This window comes from Pan paniscus, chromosome 6, assembly GCF_029289425.2.
Source record: "Pan paniscus chromosome 6, NHGRI_mPanPan1-v2.0_pri, whole genome shotgun sequence".
Taxonomy (NCBI): Eukaryota; Metazoa; Chordata; class Mammalia; order Primates; family Hominidae; genus Pan; species Pan paniscus.
This window is the reverse complement of record NC_073255.2, coordinates 65,670,806-65,682,568: the sequence shown is the minus strand read 5'-3', so window position 1 is coordinate 65,682,568 and position 11,763 is coordinate 65,670,806.

Below are 11,763 nucleotides of genomic sequence, written 5' to 3'. Positions count from 1 at the left end.
CACAGCATTGCATTCCTTTCCATTCCGTTCCATTCGGGTTGATTCCATTCCATTCCATTCCATTCCATTCCATTCCATTCCATACGATTCGGGTTGATTCCATTCTATGCCATTCCATTCCATTCCATTCCATTCCATTCCATTGCATTGCACTCCTTTCCATTCCGTTCCATTCCATTCCATTCGGGTTTATTCCATTCCATTCCATTCCATTCCATTCCATTCCATTCCATTCCATTTGGGTTGATTCCATTCCATTCCATTCCATTCCATTCCATTCGGGTTGATTCCATTCCATTCCATTCCATTTCATTCGGGTTGATTCCATTCCATTCCATTCCATTCCATTCCGATTGATTCCATTCCATTCCATTCCATTCCATTCCATTCCATTCCGTTATATTCCATACCATTCGGGTTGATTCCATTCTATGCCATTCCATTCCATTCCATTCCATTGCATTCCATTCCATTCGGGTTGATTCCTTTCCATTCCATTCCATTCCATTCCATTACATTCCATTCCATTTCATTCCATTCCATTCCATTCGGGTTGATTCCATTCCATTCCATTGCATTCCATTCCATACCACTCGGGTTGATTCCATAACCTGCCATTCCATTCCATTCCATTCCATTCCATTCCATTCCATTTCATTCCATTCCATTCCATACGGGTTGATTTCATTCCATTCCATTCCATTCCATTCCATTCCATTCCATTCCATTCGGGTTGATTGCATTCCATTCCATTCCATTCCATTCCAATCCATTCGATTCCATTCCATTCCATTCCAGTTGATTCCATTCCATTCCATTGCATTCCATTGCATTCCATTCGGTTTGATTCCATTCCATTCCATTCCATTCGTGTTGATTGCTTTCCATTCCATTCCATTCCATTCCATTCGGGTTGATTCCTTTCCATTCCATTTCATTACATTCCTTTCCATTACATTTCAGTTGATTCCATTCCATTCCATTCCATTACATTACATTCGGGTTGATTCCATTCCATTCCATTCCATTCCATTCCGTTCCATTCAATTCCATTCCATTCCATTCCATTCCATTCCATTCCATTCCATTCCATTCCATTGCATTCGGGTTGATTCTATTCCATACCATTCCATTCCATTCCAATCCATTCAATTCCATTCCATTCGGGTTGATTCCGTTTCATTCCAATCCATTCCGTTCCATTCCATTCCATTACATTCCATTGCATTCTGGTTGATTCCATTCTATTCCACTCCATTCCATTCTGTTCTGTTTGATTCTATTCCATTCCATTGCATTCCATTCCATTTAACTCCATTCCGGTTGATTCCATTCCGTTCCATTTCATTCCATTCCATTCCATTCGGGTTGATTCCATTGCAGTCCATTCCATTCCATTCCATTCCATTCCAGTTGATTCCATTCCATTCCATTCCTGTTGATTCCATTACATTCCATTCCATTCCAATCAATTCCATTTCATTCCATTCCATTCCAGTGGATTCCATTCCATTCCTTTCCATTCCATTCCATTCGGGTTCATTCCAGTCCGTTCCTTTCCATTCCATTCCATTCCAAACTATTCCATTCCATTCCATTACATTACATTCGGGTTGATTCCATTCCATTCCATTCCATTCCGTTCCATTCAATTCCATTCCATTCCATTCCATTCCATTCCATTCCATTCCATTCCATTCCATTCGACTTGATTCCATTCCATTCCATTCCATTCCATTCCATTCCATACCACTCGGGTTGATTACATAACCTGCCATTCCTTTCCATTCCATTCCATTCCATTCCAGTTCATTCCATTCCATTCCTTTCGGGTTGATTTCATTCCATTCCATTCCATTTCATTCCATTCCATTCCATTCCATTCCATTCCATTCGGGTTGATTCCATTCCATTCCATTCCATTCCATTCCATTCCATTCCATTCCGTTCGTGTTGATTTCATTCCATTCCATTGCATTCCATTCCATTCCATTCCATTCGGGTTGATTGCATTCCATTCCATTCCAATCCATTCCATTCCATTCCATTCCATTCCAGTTGATTCCATTCCATTCCATTTCTTTCCATTGCATTCCATTCGGTTTTATTCCATTACATTCCATTCCATTCGTGTTGATTGCATTGCATTCCATTCCATTCCATTCCATTCGGGTTGATTCTGTTCCATTCCATTCCATTCCATTCCATTCCATTCCATTCCATTCCATTCCATTACATTACATTCCAGTTGATTCCATTCCATTCCATTCCATTCCATTCCATTCCATTCGGTTTGATTCCATTCCATTCCATTCCATTCTTTTTCTTTCAGGTTGATTCCATTCCATTCCATTCCATTCCATTCCATTCCATTCCTTTCCATTCCTTTCCATTCCATTCCATTCGGGTTTATTCCATTCCATTCCATTCCATTCCATTCCATTCCATTCCATTCAATTCCATTCCATTCCATTCCATTCCATTTGGGTTGATTCCATTCCATTCCATTCCATTCCATTCCATTCCATTCGTGTTGATTCCATTCCATTCCATTCCATTCGGGTTGATTCCATTCCATTCCATTCCATTCCATTCCATTCCGATTGATTCCATTCCATTCCATTCCATTCCATTCCATTCCATTCCATTCCATTCCATACCATTCGGGTTGATTCCATTCTAAGCCATTCCATTCCATTCCATTCCATTCCATTCCATTCCATTCCATTCCATTCGGGTTGATTCCTTTCCATTCCATTCCATTCCATTCCATTCCATTCCATTCCATTCCATTTCATTCCATTCCATTCCATTCGGGTTGATTGCATTCCATTCCATTCCATTCCATTCCATTCCATACCACTCGGGTTGATTCCATAACCTGCCATTCCATTCCATTCCATTCCATTCCATTCCATTCCATTCCATTTCATTCCATTCCTTTCCTTTCGGGTTGATTTTATTCCATTCCATTCCATTCCATTCCATTCCATTCGGGTTGACTGCATTCCGTTCCATTCCATTCCATTCCGATGCATTCGATTCCATTCCATTCCATTCCAGTTGATTCGATTCCATTCCATTTCATTCCATTGCATTCCATTCGGTTTGATTCCATTCCATTCCATTCCATTCGTGTTGATTGCATTCCATTCCATTCCATTCCATTCCATTCCATTCCATTCCATTACATTCCAGTTGATTCCATTCCATTCCATTCCAATCCATTCCATTACATTCTGGTTGATTCCATTCCATTCCATTCCATTGCGTTGCATTCCATTCCATTCCATTCCATTCCATTGAATTCTGATTGATTCCATTCCATTCCATTCCATTCCATTCCATTCCATTCCATTCCATACGATTCGGGTTGATTCCATTCTATGCCATTCCATTCCATTCCATTCCATTCCATTCCATTCCATTCGGGTTTATTCCTTTCCATTCCATTCCATTCCATTCCATTTCATTCCATTCCATTCCATTCGGGTTGATTCCATTCCATTCCATTCCATTTCATTCGATTCCATACCACTCGGGTTGATTCCATAACCTGCCATTCCATTCCATTCCATTCCATTCCATTCCATTCCATTCCATTTCATTCCATTCCATTCCTTTCGAGTTGATTTCATTCCATTCCATTCCATTCCATTTCATTCCATTCAAGTTAATTCCATTCCATTTCATTTCATTCCATTGTATTCCATTCCGTTCGATTCCATTCCATTCCATTCTTTTCCTTTCGGGTTGATTCCATTCCATTCCATTCCATTCCATTCCATTCCATTCCATCCATTCCGTTCCATTCCATTCCATTCGGGTTTATTACATTCCATTCCATTCCATTCCATTCCATTCCATTCCATTCCATTCCATTCCATTCCATTCCATTGCATTCCATTCCATTTGGTTTGATTCCATTCTATTCCATTCCATTCCATTCCATTCCATTCCATTCCATTCGTGTTGATTCCATTGCAATCCATTCCATTCCATTCGGGTTGATTTAATTCCATTCCACTCCATTCCATTCCATTCAATTCCATTCCATTCCATTCCATTCCATTCCATTCCATTCCATTCTGATTGATTCCATTCCATTCCACTCCATTCCATTCCATTCCATTCCATTCCATACGATTCGGGTTGATTCCATTCTATGCCATTCCATTCCATTCCATTCCATTCCATTCCATTCCATTCCATTCCATTCCATTCCATTCGGGTTTATTCCTTTCCATTCCATTCCATTCCATTCCATTTCTTTCCATTACATTCCATTCGGGTTTATTCCATTCCATTCCATTCCATTTCATTCGATTCCATACCACTCGGGTTGATTCCATAACCTGCCATTCCATTCCATTACATTCCATTCCATTTCATTCCATTCCATTCCTTTCGAGTTGATTTCATTCCATTCCATTCCATTCCATTCCATTCCAGTTGATTCCATTTCATTTCATTTCATTCCATTGCATTCCATTCCGTTTGATTCCATTCCATTCCATTCCATTCGTGTTGATTGCATTCCATTCCATTCCATTCCATTCCATTCAGTTTGATTCCGTTCCATTCCATTCCATTCCATTCCATTACATTACATTCCAGTTGATTCCATTCCATTCCATTCCATTACATTACATTCGGTTTGATTCCATTCCATTCCATTCCATTCTTTTCCTTTCGGGTTGATTCCATTCCATTCCATTCCATTGTATTGCATTCCTTTCCATTCCGTTCCATTCGGGTTGATTCCATTCCATTCCATTCCATTCCATTCCATTCCATTCCATTCTGATTGATTCCATTCCATTCCATTCCATTCCATTCCATTCCATTCCATACGATTCGGGTTGATTCCATTCTATGCCATTCCATTCCATTCCATTCCATTCCATCCCATTCCATTCTGGTTTATTCCTTTCCATTCCATTCCATTCCATTCCATTTCATTCCATTCCATTCCATTCGGGTTTATTCCATTCCATTCCATTCCATTCCATTCGATTCCATACCACTCGGGTTGATTAAATAACCTGCCATTCCATTCCATTGCATTACATTACATTCCATTTCATTCCATTCCATTCCTTTCGAGTTGATTTCATTCCATTCCATTCCATTCCATTCCATTCCAGTTGATTCCATTCCATTTTATTTCATTCCATTGCATTCCATTCCGTTTGATTCCATTCCATTCCATTCCATTCGTTTTGATTGCATTCCATTCCATTCCATTCCATTCCATTACATTCCAGTTGATTCCATTCCATTCCATTCCATTACATTACATTCGGTTTGATACCATTCCGTTCCATTCCATTCCATTCGGGTTTATTCCATTCCATTCCATTCCGTTCCATTCCATTCCATTCCATTCCATTCCATTCCATTTGGGTTGATTCCATTCCATTCCATTCCATTCCATTCCATTCCATTCCATTCCATTCGGGTTGATTCCATTCCATTCCATTCCATTTCATTCGGGTTGATTCCATTCCATTCCTTTCCATTCCATTCCATTCTTTTCCTTTCGGGTTGATTCCATTCCATTCCATTCCATTGCATTGCATTCCTTTCCATTCCGTTCCATTCCATTCCATTCGGGTTTATTCCATTCCATTCCATTCCATTCCATTCCATTCCATTCCATTCCATTCCATTCCATTCCATTCCATTTGGGTTGATTCCATTCCATTCCATTCCATTCCATTCCATTCCATTCCATTCGGGTTGATTCCATTCCATTCCATTCCATTTCATTCGGGTTGATTCCATTCCATTCCATTCCATTCCATTCCGATTGATTCCATTCCATTCCGTTCGATTCCATTCCATTCCATTATATTCCATACCATTCGGGTTGATTCCATTCTATGCCATTCAATTCCATTCCATTCCATTCCATTCCATTCCATTCCATTCCATTTGGGTTGATTCCATTCCATTCCATTCCATTCCATTCCATTCCATTCCATTCCATTCGGGTTGATTCCATTCCATTCCATTCCATTTCATTTGGGTTGATTCCATTCCATTCCATTCCATTCCATTCCATTCTTTTCCTTTCGGGTTGATTCCATTCCATTCCATTCCATTGCATTGCATTCCTTTCCATTCCGTTCCATTCCATTCCATTCGGGTTTATTCCATTCCATTCCATTCCATTCCATTCCATTCCATTCCATTCCATTCCATTCCATTTGGGTTGATTCCATTCCATTCCATTCCATTCCATTCGGGTTGATTCCATTCCATTCCATTCCATTTCATTCGTGTTGATTCCATTCCATTCCATTCCATTCCATTCCGATTGATTCCATTCCATTCCATTCCATTCCATTCCATTCCATTCCATTATATTCCATACCATTCGGGTTGATTCCATTCTATGCCATTCCATTCCATTCCATTCCATTGCATTCCATTCCATTCGGGTTGATTCCTTTCCATTCCATTCCATTCCATTCCATTCCATTCCATTTCATTCCATTCCATTCCATTCGGGTTGATTCCATTCCATTCCATTCCATTCCATTCCATACCACTCGGGTTGATTCCATAACCTGCCATTCCATTCCATTCCATTCCATTCCATTCCATTTCATTCCATTCCATTCCATACGGGTTGATTTCATTCCATTCCATTCCATTCCATTCCATTCCATTCGGTTTGATTGCATTCCATTCCATTCCATTCCATTCCAATCCATTCGATTCCATTCCATTCCATTCCAGTTGATTCCATTCCATTCCATTTCATTCCATTGCATTCCATTCGGTTTGATTCCATTGCATTCCATTCCATTCGTGTTGATTGCTTTCCATTCCATTCCATTCGGGTTGATTCCTTTCCATTCCATTTCATTCCATTCCTTTCCATTACATTTCAGTTGATTCCATTCCATTCCATTCCATTCAGTTCCATTCAATTCCATTCCATTCCATTCCATTCCATTCCATTCCATTCCATCCCATTCCATTGCATTCGGGTTGATTCTATTCCATACCATTCCATTCCATTCCAATCCATTCAATTCCATTCCATTCGGGTTGATTCCGTTCCATTCCAATCCATGCCGTTCCATTCCATTCCATTACATTCCATTGCATTCTGGTTGATTCCATTCTATTCCACTCCATTCCATTCTGTTCTGTTTGATTCTATTCCATTCCATTGCATTCCATTCCATTTAACTCCATTCCGGTTGATTCCATTCCATTCCATTCCATTCCATTCCATTCCATTCCATTACAGTCCACTCGGGTTGATTCCATTCCATTCCTTTCCATTCCTTTCAATCCCAATCCATTCCATTCCATTCCATTCCATTGCATTCGCCTTGATTCCATTCCATTCCATTCCATTCCATTCCATTCCATTCCATTCCATTCGTGTTGATTACATTCCATTCCATTCCAATCCATTCAATTCCATTTCATTCGGGTTGATTCCATTCCATTCCATTCCGATTGATTCCATTCCATTCCATTCCATTCCATACCATTCGGGTTGATTCCATTCTATGCCATTCCATTCCATTCCACTCCATTCCATTCCATTCGGGTGATTCCGTTCCATTCCAATCCATTCCGTTCCATTCCATTCCATTACATTCCATTGCATTCTGGTTGATTCCATTATATTCCACTCCATTCCATTCTGTTCTGTTTGATTCTTTTCCATGCCATTGCATTCCATTCCATTTAACTCCATTCCGGTTGATTCCATTCCGTTCCATTTCATTCCATTCCATTCCATTCGGGTTGATTCCATTGCAGTCCATTCCATTCCATTCCATTCCAGTTGATTCCATTCCATTCCATTCCGGTTGACTCCATTACATTCCATTCCATTCCAATCAATTCCATTTCATTCCATTCCATTCCAGTGGATTCCATTCCATTCCATTCCATTCCATTCCATTCCATTCCATTCCATTCGGGTTGATTCCATTCCGTTCCTTTCCATTCCATTCCATTTCAATCTATTCCATTCCATTCCATTGCATTCGCCGTGATTCCATTCCATTCCATTCCATTTGTTTCCATTCCATTGGGGTTGATTCTATTCCATTCCATTCCATTCCATTCCATTCCAATCCATTCCATTCCATTCCATTCGGGTTGATTCCATTCCATTCCATTCCATTCCATTCCACTCCATTCCGATTGATTCCATTCCATTCCATTCCATTCCATTCCATTCCATTCCATTATATTCCAAACCATTCGGGTTGATTCCATTCTATGCCATTCCATTCCATTCCATTCCATTGCATTCCATTCCATTCGGGTTGATTCCTTTCCATTCCATTCCATTCCATTCCATTCCATTCCATTCCATTCCATTCCATTCCATTCCATTCCATTCGACTTGATTCCATTCCATTCCATTCCATTCCATTCCATTCCATACCACTCGGGTTGATTACATAACATGCCATTCCTTTCCATTCCATTCCATTGCATTCCAGTTCATTCCATTCCATTCCTTTCGGGTTGATTTCATTCCATTCCATTCCATGCCATTCCATTCCATTCCATTCGGTTTGATTGCATTCCATTCCATTCCATTCCACTCCATTCCATTCCGGTTGATTCCATTCCATTCCATTCCATTCCATTCCATTCCATTCCATTCGGGTTGATTCCATTCCATTCCATTCCATTCCATTCCATTCTTTTCCTTTCGGGTTGATTCCATTCCATTCCATTCCATTCCATTCCATTCCATACCACTCGGGTTGATTCCATAACCTGCCATTCCATTCCATTCCATTCCATTCCATTCCATTCCATTCCGTTCGTGTTGATTTCATTCCATTCCATTGCATTCCATTCCATTCCATTCCATTCGGGTTGATTGCATTCCATTCCATTCCAATCCATTCCATTCCATTCCATTCCATTCCAGTTGATTCCATTCCATTCCATTTCTTTCCATTGCATTCCATTCGGTTTTATTCCATTCCATTCCATTCCATTCGTGTTGATTGCATTGCATTCCATTCCATTCCATTCCATTCGTGTTGATTCTGTTCCATTGCATTCCATTCCATTCCATTCCATTCCATTCCATTCCATTGCATTCGGGTTGATTCCATTCCATTCCATTCCATTCCATTCCATTCGGTTTGATTCCATTCCATTCCATTCCATTCTTTTTCTTTCAGGTTGATTCCATTCCATTCCATTCCATTCCATTCCATTCCATTACATTCCTTTCCATTCCTTTCCATTCCATTCCATTCGGGTTTATTCCATTCCATTCCATTCCATTCCATTCCATTCAATTCCATTCCACTCCATTCCATTCCATTTGGGTTGATTCCATTCCATTCCATTCCATTCCATTCCATTCCATTCCATTCGGGTTGATTCCATTCCATTCCATTCCATTCCATTCCATTCCATTCCGATTGATTCCATTCCATTCCATTCCATTCCATTCCATTCCATTCCATTCCATACCATTCGGGTTGATTCCATTCTATGCCATTCCATTCCATTCCATTCCATTCCATTCCATTCTATTCGGGTTGATTCCTTTCCATTCCATTCCATTCCATTCCATTCCATTCCATTCCATTCCATTCCATTTCATTCCATTCCATTCCATTCGGGTTGATTGCATTCCATTCCATTCCATTCCATTCCATTCCATTCCATACCACTCGGGTTGATTCCATAACATGCCATTCCATTCCATTCCATTCCATTCCATTCCATTCCATTCCATTCCATTCCATTCCTTTCCTTTCGGGTTGATTTTATTCCATTCCATTCCATTCCATTCCATTCCATTCGGGTTGATTGCATTCCGTTCCATTCCATTCCATTCCGATGCATTCGATTCCATTCCATTCCATTCCAGTTGATTCGATTCCATTCCATTTCATTCCATTGCATTCCATTCGGTTTGATTCCTTTCCATTCCATTCCATTCGTGTTGATTGCATTCCATTCCATTCCATTCCATTCCATTCCATTCCATTACATTACATTCCAGTTGATTCCATTCCATTCCATTCCAATCCATTCCATTACATTCTGGTTGATTCCATTCCATTCCATTCCATTGCGTTGCATTCCATTCCATTCCATTCCATTCCATTGCATTCGGGTTGATTCCATTCCATTCCATTCCATTCCATTCCATTCGGGTTGATTCTATTCGATACCATTCCATTCCTTTCCAATCCATTCTATTCCATTCCATTCCGGTTGATTCCGTTCCATTCCATTCCATTCCATTCCATTCTGGTTGATTCCATTCCATTCCATTCCATTCCAATCCATTCCATTTCATTCCATTCCATTCCAGTTGATTCCATTCCATTCCATTCCATTCCATTCCATTCCATTCCATTCCATTCTGATTGATTCCATTCCATTCCATTCCATTCCATTCCATTCCATTCCATTCCATTCCATACGATTCGGGTTGATTCCATTCTATGCCATTCCATTCCATTCCATTCCATTCCATTCCATCCCATTCCATTCTGGTTTATTCCTTTCCATTCCATTCCATTCCATTCCATTCCATTCCATTTCATTCCATTCCATTCCATTCGGGTTTATTCCATTCCATTCCATTCCATTCCATTCCATTACAGTCCACTCGGGTTGATTCCATTCCATTCCTTTCCATTCCTTTCAATTCCAATCCATTCCATTCCATTCCATTCCATTGCATTCGCCTTGATTCCATTCCATTCCATTCCATTCCATTCCATTCCATTCCATTCCGTTCGTGTTGATTACATTCCATTCCATTCCAATCCATTCCATTCCATTTCATTCGGGTTGATTCCATTCCATTCCATTCCGATTGACTCCATTCCATTCCATTCCATTCCATACCATTCGGGTTGATTCCATTCTATGCCATTGCATTCCATTCCACTCCATTCCATTCCATTCGGGTGATTCCGTTCCATTCCAATCCATTCCGTTCCATTCCATTCCATTACATTCCATTGCATTCTGGTTGATTCCATTATATTCCACTCCATTCCATTCTGTTCTGTTTGATTCTTTTCCATGCCATTGCATTCCATTCCATTTAACTCCATTCCGGTTGATTCCACTCCGTTCCATTTCATTCCATTCCATTCCATTCGGGTTGATTCCATTGCAGTCCATTCCATTCCATTCCATTCCATTCCAGTTGATTCCATTCCATTCCATTCCGGTTGATTGCATTACATTCCATTCCATTCCAATCAATTCCATTTCATTCCCTTCCATTCCAGTGGATTCCATTCCATTCCATTCCATTCCATTCCATTCCATTCCATTCGGGTTGATTCCATTCCGTTCCTTTCCATTCCATTCCATTTCAATCTATTCCATTCCATTCCATTACATTCGCCGTGATTCCATTCCATTCCATTCCATTCGTTTCCATTCCATTGGGGTTGATTCTATTCCATTCCATTCCATTCCATTCCATTCCAATCCATTCCATTCCATTTCATTCGGGTTGATTCCATTCCATTCCATTCCATTCCATTCCATTCCATTCCATTCTATTCCATTCCGATTGATTCCATTCCATTCCATTCCATTCCATACCATTCGGGTTGGTTCCATTCTATGCCATTCCATTCCATTCCATTCCATTCCATTCCATTCCATTCGGGTTGATTGCTTTCCATTCCATTCCATTCTCTTCCATTCCATTTCATTCCATTCCATTCCATTCGGGTTGATTCCATTCCATTCCATTCCATTCCATTCCATTCC